Source organism: Acinonyx jubatus, chromosome C1, assembly GCF_027475565.1.
Source record: "Acinonyx jubatus isolate Ajub_Pintada_27869175 chromosome C1, VMU_Ajub_asm_v1.0, whole genome shotgun sequence".
NCBI lineage: Eukaryota > Metazoa > Chordata > Mammalia > Carnivora > Felidae > Acinonyx > Acinonyx jubatus.
In genome coordinates, this window is record NC_069381.1 from 174517412 (window position 1) to 174535318 (window position 17907).

Consider the following 17907-nt stretch of genomic DNA (forward strand, 5'->3'; position numbering starts at 1 on the left):
ACATAGAATGAGTTATTTGGATATGTAGTTTTTTGGGGTTTTTGTTTGTTTATTTGTTTGTTTGAGAAAAAGAGCACACACACAGGAGACAGAGGGAGAGGGAGAGAGAGGGAGAATCTGAAGCAGCCTCCACGCTCAGCACTGAGCCTGACACAGGGCTCCATCCCACAACCCTGGGATCATGACCTGAGCCGAAATCAAAAGCAGGACTCTCAACTGAGCCACCAATGTGCCCCTGGACAAAGATTTAAGAAAATCATTTATCATGCATAGCAAAGGGTAAATTAGTCAAAACAAATTGGTTTAACTATTCCCTAAAATTTCTTCACGTGTAGAAGCTGGTTCCTCTGAATCACTTTTGGATGCAGTCAACTGGTATCTCTACAGCGTATCAGACACTGTGCCACCAAGAACATGAGCGAGGTGGCATTTCCTAAGAGGGCTCCATTACTGTCTCTAATACTTTTTTCCAAACCACTGGCACCCATTATAAAAGTTTTAATTCTGGAGCTTTATAGGTCCTACTGGAAGCTATTCATGGAAGTTTTTCAGACCACACGTTTATACTCCCACCTCAAGTATCCTCAAATGACATTGTCTGGAGCTGTGCAGTTGTCCGGTTAGACCCTGACAGGAAAAACCAAGTCACTATCCTTTCAGTGAGCTCGGTTTTATAATGGACTAATTCCTCACAGAGAGAGGCAACTGTGTCACGAATCCTGCTTGGCTGAGTGTGATTTGAGAAGCCATAGGTTGTAAGATACGTTGATTATAGAGACGTTGAATATACAAAATAAATAGATTAAATGTATTTTAGACCCTATTAAATATCATACTTAACTAAGAGGGATGACTAAACCTTAGCCTTAAAGATTTTTTAAAACATGATGAGCAGAAAGAAGAAGAAAAGCACAGTGATTTATTTCAAAGCTATACGTTGTTTTCCTCTCAAGAGATGGAAGCTGGAATTCACCTGCAGGACAGAATGTTTTCATATTTTGGAAAAATAATCAGAATGAGTCATTTAGGTGTTCATACGTAAGCAAAGGCCTTGTCTTACATTGGTGACTCTGTGTTGCTAAACATCCCTGTGTTATAACTCAACAACAAATGCCTGTTTTGCAATCTGTAGAGTTGCATCTCTGAGCATTGTATCTCCCTTAGACAAATATTTATTTTCTTTAGCATATGAACTTAGACTATATTGTGCCTGAAAAGTATCACTTATTTACTTAGAGATTTGTGCCCATTGTTGTCCAGAAGCAAAATCTGGAGACTGCATGAAGAATGAGCAGGCAGGGCCTCCTGTGAGTGGACAGACCACACAAAGGAGCAGAAAGGACTCAACAAGGCCAGGACTATCAGCGCCTGTGGGCAATATAAGGTTGAGTTGTCTAGAGTGTATTGATGTTGGGCTGTTGTGTTTTGATGCATTATCCTACTGGGAACCATGGGATAAGTAAGATACTGGTACCAATGAGTGATGATTGGAAAAGTTGGCCTTGAACTGGAAGGAGGAAACATCTCCTTTCCATCTCTGGAGCTTGGCTTGGGCTTGTGTTTGGAGTTGTGCGGTTGTTAGATCTGCTTCTGCAGTTGGAGTGAGCTGCACTGGGGTGGGAACCAAATGGCATAAACTCAGAATGGGTCTGAGCCTCCCTGAGTTCAGGGGTAAGCACATCTGGCAGCCAAACCTAGCAGCAGTTAGACAATGTGCTCCTCTTCTGTTATTCCCCAACCTTCAGTTAAGCTTGTTAGTAGTGCAGCCTGGTCTCCGGGGGCTCTAGTGAATGAAGGGAAGATCTGTTTCACAGCTGAGATGAAATGACACAGAACAGAGTGAGCGCTTTCCTCTGGAGTCAAAGAGGTGAGGGCAGCATATTAGGAAGGAAAGGTTTCTTCCTGGAAGCCAATCACAATCTGAGAACAGAAGCCTGAAGTACAGGGAAGAAGATCAAAACTTTTATCTAAAGTAAGCAGAAATACTCAAAGCAATGAAAAAAAATTAATGCAATAGCTCCATGGAACCAGGTTATAGTCAAACAGTGACATGCACTCTTTTACAGCCCAGTACAATATTGTGCATTTGTCATGAAAACTCCAAGTTCTTAAGAAAAAGTTGAGTTGGACAAACTCGGTTTAAGATCACATCAAAGTACATACTGCCATTGAGACAGATTTTTACACAATTTGTTAGTATAAAGAATGTACTTACGACATAATAGCTTCACTCTCAGATATCTGGAAACCTTGGCTATTTTTCCCTGAAAAACCTGGACAGTTATTTCGCTCATCCAATTCACGGCACTGGCATTATAGGACATCTCGGTATTTTCCCTGAAAGCATTTGGAGACGTTCCCTGTGTGTTTCTAACAATGCTCTAACAGCTCATATGAATCTAACAAGCATGAATTTATCTAAATCTTTCTTTATCCTATTTATATTTGTGGACTACGCAACATCTTGAGGATAATGAGTTCCATATGTTTACTACCCACTGTATAAAGTAATGCCATCTTTTATTTATCTTTAAACTACTTTCATAGAATTTCAATGGGTGCCCTTGAGTTTTAGCATTCCAGGATTTGAGGATGTTCTCACTCTGGGGCCCCAGCTAGCACAGACAGGGCTTTATGCAGAGGAGGAAAAAGCACCCTCTGGCATTCAGTTTAGGAATGGGTGCTCCGCCTTTCAGGCAGATGTGGCCTTGTTCCAGGGGCATGGTTCAGTGAGCAGAACACGGCTAGATTTCAGACCCAATGTGGCCCCCGCTCCGTCCCCCATTCCTCACTATGCCCTTGGCCAGGTGCCCTTGCAGCATCCAACTGGTACAATGGCAGGCAGCAGCCTTGAACCTCACCACATAGATCCTTTAAAGACTTTACAGATTTTGATAATAAACTCTCTCTCTCCGGTTTTGCCTTCCTGAGATATCTTAGTCTTCCCGTTTGTTCCCAATTTAGAGCTATTGAGCCTTCTCTGCCTTTCTTGGGATGTGGGGTTCAGGCTGAGGAGCAGCCCCAGACATTTTCTGCCTTCTTCCTGGGACCCTCAGGATCCAGTGACCGTCAGCAGGCTGCTGGGCTTTAGAGCAGCCACAAAACAGAGGCCAGAGCAACAAGTCAATAATAAATTCTATTTCCAGGGTTTCAAGTGGATAATTCAGAGATGATCATCTTATAGTCATAGTTTAGATTCATTTGCCCCAGACTTACCGTCTGCTTGTTGCCCACACCGAGAACTCCCGGATACTTTTCTATCCATTTCCCGAGCTTGATGAGGTCTCTCTTCATTTTATCTTCATCAGTGCAGAACTGTACCACCTGTACCTGTCACTCTTCAGATTTGATTCTCTATTTCCTTTCCAAAAACATATTCGAATCCTAAGTAATACAGGGACTAGCAATAAGGATAACACCACTTACAAACAAATACTGAAGATCATGAGTTTATTTCCCCTTTCCTTTAAAAAAAAAAAAAAAAAAGGCTTTAAGCCTGTCCTCCGCTCATCTACCCCAGGGCCTGACACTTGGTTGTTACTCAGTGAGAGAATAAATGACTAGATTCCCCTTAAAGTCAGTTTTGTTTTGGTTTCATTTGTTGTTGTATAGAAGCAGCCTCTGTTGTACACATTTGCAAGGCCCTCATTCTCCTTGTTCTGCTCAGTGAACATTGGGACTGTAGTGATGCATGGGTTATGTAATTAGATCCTTCTAGAATGTTGGATACTGCACCCAGTCATCCAGTGAAATTTAATTGTTCAGCTTTCTTTTCATCCCAGGTCTTTGTTCCCATATTTAAAATATATTGGGGCACCTGGGTGGCTCGGTTGGTTAAGCATCTGAATCTTAATTTCGGCTCAGGTCATGATCTCACAGTTTGTGGGTTCGAGACCTGCATCAGGCTCTGTGCTGACAGTGCAGAGTCTACTTGGGATTTTCTCTCCCTCTCTCTCTGCCCATCCCCCATTCACATTCTCCTCTCTCTCTCTCTCAAAAGTAAATAAATAAACACTAAAAAAATATATCAAGTATTTCTAAAACTAACAGTTCCATTTCAATTTTACCTTTAGATAAAACGCTTACATATTTTCCCTAATTCTACCATAGAAGGGGTTTTCTGGGGGAGAAAAGTTCTATACAAACCTCAACTAATAAAGGTTTTTATCATAAGCACTTTTCTCTTCAATGGAGAATTCTGCTATTTTCAAATTATTTAATTAAAAAATTTAACGATTAATGTAAAAAAATTTAAACACATAGAGTCACTAGTAAAAGGAACCCCAACATATACACATGTTCCTGCTTCAACAGTTTTTAGCTGCTCTTGAACTTAACCGTGGTTTGTTAGTTTGTTTTTAACATGCCTTGACATCTATTGTCTCTTCTGCTCCTGAAATTATCATGTTCTTCCTCCTCTTGTGGGGATTTTTATTTTAACCTCTTGTGGCAGGTTGAAAATTTATTTAAGTAATCATAAGCTCCCAACATATCCACCTGTATTATCCACAGAATGACATAGGCTATGGACTTCCTAATCACAGGCTGTTTGAGTGCCATTCTCATATTGTTTGTTACTGGATACTTGTCAATTGTATTTCTGTGAGCAAAGCATTGATTTGCCCTTTGTTGTTTTAAAGGATGTTTATGTGGCAAAAAGCCTTCAAAGTGAGAGGTAGCAGGAATACTCACTGACCATTACAGAAAGATTCTGGGCTCAGGGTTCATCTCCTGTAACTCAGCACTGCACAGGGTGATGTCATCTGGCATATTCCCCTCACCCTGTGGGAACTGGGACTGAGGAGCTGATGTTAAAATGCCAATGCTCTGGCCGTCGCTATTGCTGTAATAAACTCCTTCATCTCTGACCTAGGAATCTTGTTGTTGTTGTTGTTGTTGTTGTTTTTCCTAGCATCCATGAAACTATGGCATGTTAACTTACTGGTTTGCTAGTCGGGTAAATGTCAGACCCTTCACAGTTCTTGACAGTTTTGGCAATGATAGTGGGTGCTGATATAAAAGACACGGCCTTCTGGAAGGGAACGGATGAGTGCCTCACAGGCCAGTTAACAGGATTTGAGGGAAGTCTGGGGTAATCACTAGTGAATGGACTAAATTTTGTGGCCAACTAGGAAATAGATGTTTGTTTGTTTTACTTTGTTGCCTGATAATGACAAGGAATTAGAAAGGTGGTTGCAGGCTGAATATCAGGAAGTAGTTTCAGAGACAGTTGCCTAAGTGCCTTGATTGTTGCTACCTTTCCCCTGGATGGGGGAACTTCTTTACCAACCGAGGAGTCAACACTGAATGTGTAACAGCCAGTGCTAAGATTTATCCTGGGTGGGCAGAAGTTTCCACCCCCATCCAGACAAGTTACACAGACACGCATCCACAAAGAGCATGAAAGGAAGGATATTCGCTACCACCACGGGCAAAAACCAGATGGGTCATTAGAGCTTCCACTGGTCACATGGGGATGAGGGGGTGGGGTTTATAACAGTTATCAAGGAAGAATGCAACAACTGTGCTTTCTGATACCTCAAAGCCTCCTGTAATCTATAATGCTAATTTTAGATCCATTTGGAGATGACAGTAAAAGGTCTCAGAATTTTTTTTTGCAGTGAATCCTGGCTACTATAAGGGAATACTGGCCTTCTTTGGGAGATTTTTTTCTGAGACAGAAAAACTCTTGTTTTGAAATGGTTTGAAAAACCATTTATGAGGCACTGACTAGGGTCCAGGCTCTTACTTCTCTGGATTGGGTTTATAATGTTAATAAATGAGAAAGAGAAAATGATCTCTCTCTACCCTCTCTGACCTCAACCACATTAAGGAGAAACCATTAGAGGTAGGGGCTGACATTTCCCTTCCTATCCCCAAGGAGGATTAAAGGCCATACACATCCATTTCAGTAAGCTGGGGAGTCCTGGAGTGAAGTAAAACTTTTATGACTCTATTGGTACAGAAGCCCAATTCACTATCCTACCTGCATGAGTGGAAGGAAAAGGCATGCAGATTCACCTAATGGAGTTGGGCAGGGTTTATAGTGGGGAAAGGAAGCTAGCCTGACTTTGTGGGTGCTGCCTTTTTAGCCAATTCAATGTACTGTTGTTGCTGCTTCTACATCTTTTTTGTTGTTGTTGTTAATGTTTATTTCTTTTTGAGAGACAGAGAGAGACATGGCATGAGTAGGGGAGGGGCAGAGAGAGAGGGAGACACAGAATCTGAAGGAGGCTCCAGGCTCTGAGCTGTCAGCACAGAGCCCGACACGGGGCTCGAACTCATGGAGTGTGAGATCATGACCTGAGCCGAAGTTGGACGCTCAGCCGACTGAGCCACCCAGGCGCCCCACTGCTTCTACATCTTAATGTCAATGAGAATTGATGCTTATACTTCTCTGTTCCATAAGTATCAGAGAGGATTCTCCTCAGTTGAGAAGAGGTGCATGTAGAGAATGTTAAGATGACACACAAGCCTTTATAGTGATGCCTAGGGGATTTAGGTACTCCCAGAGGGGCACTAAAAACATATTGGAGGTCTTGCTGTGCAAATGAGACTGACCTACAAGTGCCAGTGGTAAGATGTGCCATTAGTCTGTAAAATGGATCCAGTGGCAGTCACAATGTTTGGCACAGGTGGTGTAATGGGGGCAACAACTGAATTCAGTTGCCAGGATGTATGTATTTAGTGAGCACCTCTACCCTCTAACATCTAAAGCTTTCCTTACGTGATGTCCCGTCAATTGGCAAATCAGAAGCCTCAGTTCAACCACTGTGACTACAGTATTATCATATGTCTCTTAGAGGTGGCTGATAAACCTTGAAAAAATTCAGGGGCCTGCTGACCAAGTAGTTTCTTGAAGCTATGTGGGTGGATTCACAACATTCAATTTTTCTGTCAGTCAAGGAAAAACTGCCATCTCTTTGACAACCTGCCACCAAAAGGATGCCCATGTTGGATACTTCAAGTACTGGAGACAGTGAATGCCTCATTTGGGGACTCTATTTGGCTCTTCGTATGGGTTCACTTGCAAATCAACATCCTTTGAGTGGAGCCCAAATGACTAGACTGCATTGGAAGCTATCCAGAAAGTTACAACATAAAGTGTTGTAACTTTAAACCATAACTTTAAAGACACCTCTGAGCTAGAAGTCTCTGTGCCTGATGATTTTGTTGATTAGAGCCTCTAGCACAGGGAGGCAGCCTCCACCCAGAGATGCCCCTTTGGGATTTTAGATTCATTACCTTCATGATACAACGATCAGGAAAATTCCTTTGACAAATACTTATTAGCTTGCTAAAACTGAACGCCTGACCCACGGAAGCCTTACAACTTTCTGATGTGATATTCCTATTTTTGGGTGAGTCACCTCAGATTCAGGCCCAACAAGCTTCACTTGTCAAGTGAAAATGGTATATTTAAGAACACAGCCAGCTTGGCCTCAGCAGCTTCTAGACTTTACATATAACAATGGTACCTATTCTTTGGGGGAAAACTGTTCCCCACTATGCCAACTAAGGCAAAGTCACTGGCTCTATAGGGCCCTTAATTCACAGCAGTTTCCCTAAATGCCTGAGCCTCACTATTCCAATAGGCTGAAACTTGGTGTAATTCATAGGGCTGCTATGGTCATTCAAGTTCAGTGCCAATGATGCAAGCCCAAAATAAAGGAAGTTGCTCTAGTCATTGGGCTGAAATCAAGGCTGTTCTCATAGCAATGGACAATACTGTCCTTGAAGAACTTTGATATACATATTTTTTTACTGACTCTTGGGCCATTGTCAATGGTCTAGCTATTTGATCTGCCTCTTAGAAACTAAAGACTGACAGATTAAAGACACCCCTCTTTGGGGCTATGAACTGTGTGAATAAACTGTGGCTGCTGATAGAAGTGTCTGGATTAAGCCCAGGCTAAGAATCTATTCTCTGTTGAGACTGACTGGACTCAAGTCACTGACTAAGCTAAGCCTGCACTGCCCAGATTTCTACCATCCATGCCTGGATCCATCCCCTTAGTAGACATGGAAACACATCTACCATCACAGACTGGGCATAAAGTAAAGGCCTCTATGTTTCTGATGCAGAGGCTACAGCTGCATGCCAGACTTGGAGCTCCTGCCAAAGTTGACTCATTTGTCTTGTAATGAGGGAGGACACATCACCCGGGGCATCGACTCCACCCACTCCTAGTAGACTGACTGCTTTTGGCCTTTCATTCCCTCTCAGCATTACCCACAGGACCTCACTTCTATTGATACTTTTTCAGGTGATGGTGTTTTTGTTCTAGTCCGGTCAACCAATTCTAGCCACACTGCTGTTACCCTTGAAACTAATCCATGTCAAGTTTTTGGCTGTCTGGACCATTTGCAGTCTGACAATGGTGTGTCTTCTATCACAAGCCATTCAACAATGAGCTGACAGTCAAGGCATTTGATGGACCTTCCATGCTCCCTGCCTTTCTGCATCTGAAAGCCATCCTGCATCCTGAGCACTGGAATGGCCTCCTCAGTAACTGGCTCAATATTACCTCCATCTCTATCTCCCTCATCTCCTCCTGGTCCACACACATTAGTAAGACAATCTGATCACTGAATGCAATCTCCCCAGAAGGGGATCATTTTCTCTCAGCTGCTTCCTGGGTAATGATTAGCATGCAAGGGGTAGGAAGTTATATAGTCCTAACTAGAAAACCCAAGACTCTACTCTTGCCGTTCCCAGTTAAGATACTTTTACTTTTCTCCTCATGGCAACCTCAGGCTAGCCTGGTTGGTTCACCTACTATTGCTGTAAATAATAAACTGTCTTCTATCTCTGATTTTTATTTTCTTATTTCTTATTTCTTATTTCTTCTGCTAGAATAAACGAAATTATACAAGGCTAACTTGTTAGCTTGCAAGTAGGGTACAACATCAGACTTTTCATAGTCCTTGACACTATCCTACACTGAACAGCAGTCTGGATTGTAAAACACTCATAGCATACAGCTCTAAAGAAATGATGCTTGCTTTTTACCTTTCTGCCTAGTGTTGTCAAACTGAGGGTGATGACTCTGTTACATGCTCTTACGGACTCAGCAAGATTATGCTAAGAACGTTTTGACAAAAACTGGAAATGAGTAGGATCCAGGCACTATTTGTTTCCTTTGTATTACCATGCAGAACAAGAACCTGTGGATTTTCTTTGCCAGTTGCCATCACACTTACAGGGTCCAGGGTGTGATTATCTACATGAGAGTGTGCTTCTTAATGACCTTTCCTCCGCGGTGACAATGTGTACAACAAAGACTCTCATTACAGTAAAGATGGTATGCAGCTCAAATCAGGGTTGCCTAACTGAAATTTTAATATCACTGCTGATAGCCATGAATATGTTTAAAGAACTTGTTGTGAAAGCTCCTCGTATGTTTACTAGTATGATTCAGCCTCCATGCTGTGAGATTACAGTTCAGGAGGTTCCTGATACAGTAGGGATAATGCTAGCTCGCACCGTGTGAGCGTGTGTGTGCGCATGCGTGCATGTGCACATAGGCTGCCCTTCAGAACATATTAATTCCTCAAACCCAGGAAAAGTGAAGGAGCTTTTTTCTCACTTGCTAAGAAAGGCTTCTGCAGTTATCATAAAGCACAACCTCAGAAGGCCTTTGTTTATATCAGTTAGTGCGTAACAGTTCTGACACGCAGTGCTTCACATGTTTTCACACGTGTGTGTGATCGCTGACGCTCATGGAAACCTCATGAAGCTTGAGGGCCCTGGAGACTGAAGATGGCTCAGCGATATCCCTGGAAATGGTCATGGGCAACCGGACAAGGGTACATTAGTGCTGTTGGGGAGTTTGTGGATGATTCAATAAACACTTATTGAATGTTTGAATTCTTGAACCCTACTATCTGCAGGTATTGTAGGAGACACTAAGAAAACACAGATGCTAAAACATTTGCCCATGAAAGGCTGTCCATCTAGTGGAGGCACCATTAAATGGCCTGTAAACCAATAACCATTTTACATGTGAATGTGCATACAAGATACTAAATGGTAATAAAGAGGTGGAAATGATTAACTCTGCCTGGGATTAAATGAGAAAATTGAGAGTGTAAAGTGGTTTTGAGGTCCAGTACTGTGTTCGGGAGTGTTACATTTAACTTTGTATTCTGTGCACCATGAGGCTTAGACCTCCTCAGAGGTGCAGGCAGGAAGGTGAGCTCTGGAGTCACACAGCCCTGGGTTTGAATTTCAGCTCAACTATTAACAACCACTTATTAGTTCTGTGACTAGGAAATTAACTTCTGTCAAATCTGGTATCTTTATTGTTAAAGTAGGAATGCTTATATCACTATACTGAATTATGAGGATCGGAGGAAATAACCAATCTAGGAACATCTGGGTAGCTCAGTCGGTTAAGCGTCTAACTCTTGATCTCAGCTCAGGTCTTGATCTCAGGATCATGAGATCTCAGGAGTGTGTCTGGGTGGCTCAGTCAGTTAAGCGTCCGACTTTGGCTCAGGTCATGATCTCTGCAGTCCGTAGGTTTGAGCCCCGCGCCGGGCTCTGTGCTGACAGTTCAGAGCCTGGAGCCTGCTTTGGATTCTGGGTCTCCCTCTCTCTCTGCCCCTCACCTGCTCACACTCTGTGTCTTTCTCTGTCTCAAAAATAAACAAATGTTCTTTAAAGAAAGGAAATGACCAATCTAATGCGTACACAAAGTAAGCGCTCCATACATGTTAGTCCCTCTTCCCTCTTAACCATTCACCCCTTATTCCTGTATTAAGTGATGTAGAAAAGCCAAATTACCTGCTTACTGGGAGTCATCATTTGGTCATTTTGTCAGGGATTTGTGGCAGAGTCCAGAGTATTTTGCAGTTTGAAAGCCAAATAATTGAGTGAGTATAAGGAGAGGGGAAACAACAAGAATGCTTTTTGCTGCTTATTTTACATAATTCTCTTTTTTAATCTTCAAAAAACCCTGTAAGGTCATGTTTTCCTCGTATTGGAGACAATTTTATTACCTACTATAATATTTAGTATTACTTAATTCATTTTGTTTTGTGTGTGTATTACCCTTCATAACCTTGAGATAGGTGTGTTTTTGTTGTTGTTGTTGTTGTTATTTTTAATTAGTAAGGGTCCCAAATTCAGGTACACTTCAAACAGATGAGAATAGTTGGCGACTGCCATCCAGTACTGATGGAAGAAGGCCTCGTGTATACATGTGCTCAATTAACCGAGAGCTTGGTATATTTTCCATATACATATAGTATACACATAATTCCTCATTAAGAGTAAATGTACAGTTTCTTTATGTTTTTTTAAGTTTATTTATTTATTTTGAGAGTGGTATGGGACAGAGAGAGAGGGAGAGAGAGAATCCCAAGGAGGCTCTGCACTGTCACCGTGGAGTCAGACACAGGGCTTGAACTCACGAACTGTGAAATCATGACCTGGGCCAAAATCAAGAGTCAGATGCTTAACTGGCTGAGGCACCCAGGTGCCTCTAAAGGTTCTTTTAAACAATGGGTAAAGAAAACAAATTTATATTATCTTTTGGTTTCTTTTTTATCAACATATCACAGCCTTAAAGTTATACAGAGTTCATGATTGGAATGTTCCTTTATCTCTCACCCTGAATCTTAGCTGGAAGTCAGAGCTCTCCCCAAGGGTTGGGTATGGCTCTAGGGCTTTGGTGTAGATTTACCGTATCAAAATAATTTTTCTCCCAGTCAGCTATGCTTTCTTCCTACATCAGACAAGAGGGCACTGAAGAGAAGACATTAGCTTATCTTTTTAAAACTTCTGATCAGCCCCAAGACATCTGCCTTGCCCTAGCTTCTCTGTTATCAATGCTTCTGTTGGCTTTCCCAAAGCTCCTCATATTACTGAGGGTATGAAATAAGTAGTTCTAACCAAAGACTCTAAAATACAGCATAGTTCTAAAAAGAAAGTTTATTTTTCTCATGTGATATAGACTAAAGCAGACCACTGGGGCCAGCCAGAGGGCTGTTCCATGAGGTCATTCAGGGAAGTCTGTCTCTCCATCTTGTTGCTCTACCATGCCCTTGGGGTTATATTCTCATGCCCTGGGCTCAAAGCTGGTTGATCCATGTCTGAGTTTCAGCCAGAGAGAAGAGTTAGAAAGTCTTACCAAGTGGCTGTGTCCTTAAGGAGATAATTTAGACAGGGCATACATTAGTTCATTTCTCAATGGCCTGAATTTAGTCACAAGGTCACCCCTAATACCAAGGAAAGCTGAGAAATGTAGTTTATAAACTAATGGCCATGAGCCTAGCTAGAAATTAAGGAGCTCTATTACAAAACAGAGGAGAAAGGATACTGAGAAACAATCTCATGCACACCCCATAAGAGAAAAGGTGGAAGAGATGAGTAGATAGGTAATAGAAGAGCAGAACCTCCCCCGTCCCCCCTTTTTTGGGGGAAGTCCCCAGTCAGGAAGCATTCATCCATTTTAAAGTGTTTAGTATGTCTCTCCCACTATCATCCCTCTGTGGCAGCTCCTAGCTGCATCCTCTACAGTAAGCACACTGATTGGCCTCCCTGTCTCTCCCCTCGCCTGCAAATCCACCATTAACTCAAGTCAGCAGAATCTCTAACAGCTACAAACTAGACAACATCACTTCTCTACTTAGAACTCACCACAAACCTCTCCTCGCAATGACAATCAAATCTAAGTTCTGGACTGTGGCCTGGAATGTTGCCCTCCTGTCTTCTGCTTGTTCCTTTTCCTTCTCTGTACTCTGCCACTGTCTTTTGGTTGTTGTTCTTCCTTGACTATACTAAACTTGTCCTCATCTTGGTTCTTTCCCTTATGCTATTCCTTCTGCTTAAGAGACCAGATCTTTACAAAGTTGTCTCTTTCTAATATTCGGGCTTCAACCCCAAGGTGACCACTTTAGTGAGGTCTTCCATGAACATTCCAGCCAAAGCTCCCTCACCTCTCAGTCACCATCAGTGACATAACCCAAAATATTTCCTTCATCACCTGCATCACCACCACTATCATTTTATTATTTAATTACATGTTTATAGTATATAAGCTTTTGGAGATAGGATACTGTTCACCACCGTGAACAGCTCTTAGCAGGCACCATGGCCCTATGAACATATAGCAGGCGGTCTGTAATTATCTGTTAGCTGACAGGCTTGACCTTTGTAAAACAGTAAAACGATTTATCTCATAGCTATTAGTACAGGTCCTTGAACAGTGTAGGTATTCAGTAAATTTTTATTAAATGAATAGAACTAGCTACAAATCCAGTGCTTCAGAGAGATAAGGAGTGCTGTTTGAAAAGGCTTTTACATAAGTATTTTGTTTTTAGTTAATACTTTCCTAAACATTAAAGAATTCAATAAGCGTTGTAAAATATAGAGGCAAGTATAAAGAAAAGTCTTACCACTGAAAGCAAATCATTGTTAACATTTTGGTAAATACTCACCTAGACTTTCTTCCTATATGCTCACACTCATACAATTGTAAAAATTGGTATTATACCATATACAGGCATACCTTGTTTTTTGCTCTACTGCACTTCTCAGATACTACATTTTTGTGTTTAAAAGCATTTTTTTAAATGTTTATTCATTTTTGAGAGAGAGAGACACACACACACAGCACAAGTGGGGGAGGAGCAGATGGAGAGGGAGACACAGAATCCGAAGCAGGCTCCAGGCTCTGAGCTGCCAGCACAGAGCCCGATGTGGGGCTCGAACTCATGAACTGTGAGATCATGACCTGAGCTGAAGTCGGACGCTCAACCGACTGAGCCACCCAGACTCCCCTCCACAGATATTACATTTTTCACAAATTGAAGGTTTGAGGTAACCCTGCACTGGGCAAATCTATTGGTACCACTTTTCCAATAGCATTTGTTCACTTCGTGTCTGTGTCACATCTTGGTAACTCTTACAATATTTCACACTTTTTCATTAAATATAACAAATATGGTGATCTGTGATCAGTGATCTTTGATGTTACTATTATAGTTGTTTTTGGGCACCACAAACCGTGCCCATATAATGATGAACTTGATTGATGACTGCTGTGTGTATTTGACTGTTCCACCGACCTGCTGTTCCCCTGTCTCCCTCCCTCTCCTCAGGCGCCCCACCCCCACTCCCTGAGACACAACAATATTGAAATTAGACCAATGAATAACCCTACAATGGCCTCTAAATGTTTAGTTGAAAAGAAGAGTTGTAAGTCTTTCACTTTAAATCAAAATCTAGAAATGATTAACCTTAGTGAGGAAGTCACAGCAAAAGCCGAGACAGGCTGAGAGCCAGGCCTCTTGTGTCAGCTCCCCAAATTGTGAATGCAAAGGAAAAGATCTAGAAGGAAATTAAAAGTGCTACTCCAGTGAGCACACAGATGATAAGAAAGTGAAACAGTTTTATTGTTAGTATGGAGAAAGTTTTAGCGGTCTGGATAGAAAGAAGATCAAACCAGCCACAACATTCCCTTAAGCAAAACCTAATCCAGAATAAGGCCCTAACTCTTTTCAATTCTGTGAAGGTTGAGAGAGGTGAGGAGGCTACAGAAGAAAAGTTTGAAACTAGCAAAGATTGGTTCATGTGGTTTAAGGAAAGAAGCTGTCTCCATAACATAAAAGTGCAGGGTGAAGCAGTAAGCACTGATTGTAGAAGCTGCAGCAAGTTCTCCAGAAGATCTTGCTGAGGAAATTGGTGAAGGTGGTTACACTAAGTGATAGATTTTCTGTGTAAATGAAACAGCCTTATACTGGAAGAAGATGCCATCTAGGACTTTAACAGCTAGAGAGGAAAAGTCAATGTCTGTGTTCAAAGCTTCAAAAGATAGGCTGACTCTCTTTTAGGGGCTAATGCAGCTGGTGACTTTAAGTTGAAGTCAATCCTCATTGACCATTCTGAAGATCCTAGGGCCCTTAAGAATTATGCTAAATCTACTCTATCTGTACTCTATAAATGGAACAACAGAGCCTGGACAGCACATTTATTTACAACATAATATACTGAATATTTTAAGCCTACTACTGAGACATACAGCTCAGAAAAAAAGATTCCTTTCCAAATAATTCTGCTCATTGACAATGTACCTGCTAAGCCAAGAGCCCTGATGGAGATGTACAGTGAGATTAATGTTTTCATGCCCACTAAAACACAACATCCATTCTGCAGCCCATGGGTCAAGGAGTAATTTTGACTTTCAAGTCTTATTATTTAAGAAATAGGTTTCATAAGGTTGTAGGTGCCTTAGATAGTAATTCCTCTGATGGATCTGGGCAGAGTAAATTGAAAACTTTCTGGAAAGGATTCACCATTCTAGATGCCAGTAAGAACATTCATGATTCATGGGAGAAGTCAAAATATCAACATTCACAGGAGTTTGGAAGAAGTTGATTCCAACCCACATGGATGACCTTGAGGGATTCAAGACTTCAGTTGAGGAAGTAACTGCAGATGTGGTGGAAATAGCAAGAGAACTAGAATTAGAAATGGAGCCTGAAGATGTTACTGAATTGCTACCAATCTCATGATGAAACTTTAATGGATGAGGAATTGCTTCTTATGGATGAGCAAAGAAAGTAGTTTCTTGAGATGAAATAGACTCCTGATGAGGATGCTATAAAGATAGTTGAAATGGCAATAAAAGATTTAGAATACTCCATAAACTTACTTGATAAAGCAGCAGTAGAGTTTGAGAGGAATAACTCCAATCTGGAAGGAAGTTCTGTGGGTAAAATGCTATGGCATCACATGCTACAGAGAAATTGTTCATGAAAGGAAGAGTCAATCAATGCATCAAACTTCACTGTTGTCTTATTTTAAAAGATTTCCACAGTTACCCTAACTTTCAGCAACCACTATCTTGATCAGTCAGCAGCCATCAACATCCAGGCAAGAACTCCCAACAGCAAAAAAAAAAAAAAAAAAAAAAAGTTAGGACCCACTGAAGGCACACATGATGGAATGGTTAGCATTTTCTAGTGATAAACTATTTCTTAATTATATACAATGCTTTTTTTCAATATATGAAATTTATTGTCAAATTGGTTTCCATACAACACCCAGTGCTCATCCCAAAAGGTGCCCTCCTCAATACACATCACCCACCCTCCCCACCCTCCCACCCCCCATCAACCCTCAGTTTGTTCTCAGTTTTTAAGAGTCTCTTATGCTTTGGCTCTCTCCCACTCTAACCTCTTTTTTTTTTTCCTTCCCCTCCCCCATGGGTTTCTGTTAAGTTTCTCAGGATCCACATAAGAGTGAAAACATATGGTATCTGTCTTTCTCTGTATGGCTTATTTCACTTAGCATCACACTCTCCAGTTCCATCCACGTTGCTACAAAGGGCCGTATTTCGTTCTTTCTCATTGCCCTGTAGTACTCCATTGTGAATATAAACCACAATTTCTTTATCCATTCATCAGTTGATGGACATTTAGGCTCTTTCCATCATTTGGCTATTGTTGAGAGTGCTGCTATAAACATTGGGGTACAAGTGCCCCTATGCATCAGTACTCCTGTATCCCTTGGGTAAATTCCTAGCAGTGCTATTGCTGGGTCATAGAGTAGGTCTATTTTTAATTTTCTGAGGAACCTCCACACTGTTTTCCAGAGTGGCTGCACCAATTTGCATTCCCACCAACAGTGCAAGAGGGTTCCCGTTTCTCCACATCCTCTCCAGCATCTATAGTCTCCTGATTTGTTCATTTTGGCCACTCTGACTGGCATGAGGTCATATCTGAGTGTGGTTTTGATTTGTATTTCCCTGATAAGGAGCGACGTTGAGCATCTTTTCATGTGCCTGTTGGCCATCCGGATGTCTTCTTTAGAGAAGTGTCTATTCATGTTTTCTGCCCATTTCTTCACTGGGTTATTTGTTTTCCGGGTGTGGAGTTTGGTGAGCTCTTTATAGATTTTGGATGCTAGCCCTTTGTCCGATATGTCATTTGCAAATATCTTTTCCCATTCCGTTGGTTGCCTTTTAATTTTGTGGGTTGTTTCCTTTGCTGTGCAGAAGCTTTTAATCTTCATAAGGTCCCAGTAATTCATTTTTGCTTTTAATTCCCTTGCCTTTGGGGATGCGTCGAGTAAGAGATTGCTACGGCTGAGGTCAGAGAGGTCTTTTCCTGCTTTCTCCTCTAGGGTTTCGATGGTTTCCTGTCTCATATTCAGGTCCTTTATCCATTTTGAGTTTATTTTTGTGAATGGTGTGAGAAAGTGGTCTAGTTTCAATCTTCTGCATGTTTCTGTCCAGTTCTCCCAGCACCATTTGTTAAAGAGACTGTCTTTTTTCCATTGGATGTTCTTTCCTGCTTTGTCAAAGATGAGTTGGCCATACGTTTGTGGGTCTAGTTCTGGGGTTTCTGTTCTATTCCATTGGTCTATGTGTCTGTTTTTGTGCCAATACCATGCTGTCTTGATGATTACAGCTTTGTAGTAGAGGCTAAAGTCTGGGATTGTGATGCCTCCTGCTTTGGTCTTCTTCTTCAAAATTACTTTGGCTATTCGGGGCCTTTTGTGGTTCCATAAGAATTTTAGGATTGCTTGTTCTAGTTTCGAGAAGAATGCTGGTGCAATTTTGATTGGGATTGCATTGAATGTGTAGATAGCTTTGTATACAATGTTTTTTAAGAGATGCTGCTATTGCACAGAGACCACAGTATAGTGTAAACGTAACTTGTATATACGCTGGGAAACCAAAAAATTCATTTGACTTGCTTTATTGCAATATTTGCTTCATTGAAGTGATCTGGAACCAAACTCACATGTATGCCTATATGCAGTTTATTTACTTATTTATTTTTTAGGTATGAGATGTATTTATTTTTATTTTTTTATTCCAGTATAATTAACATACAGTGTTATATTAGTGTCAGGTGTACAATGTAATGATTCAACAAGTCTACACATTTCTC

General features: G+C 41.4%; 1 protein-coding gene across 1 annotated transcript in view; it reads right to left on the reverse strand.

Moving 5' to 3' along the window:
* Positions 1 to 17907, reverse strand: part of NEMP2 (nuclear envelope integral membrane protein 2) — a 267634-nt gene that overhangs the window by 211118 nt on the left and 38609 nt on the right. The window lies entirely within an intron of this gene.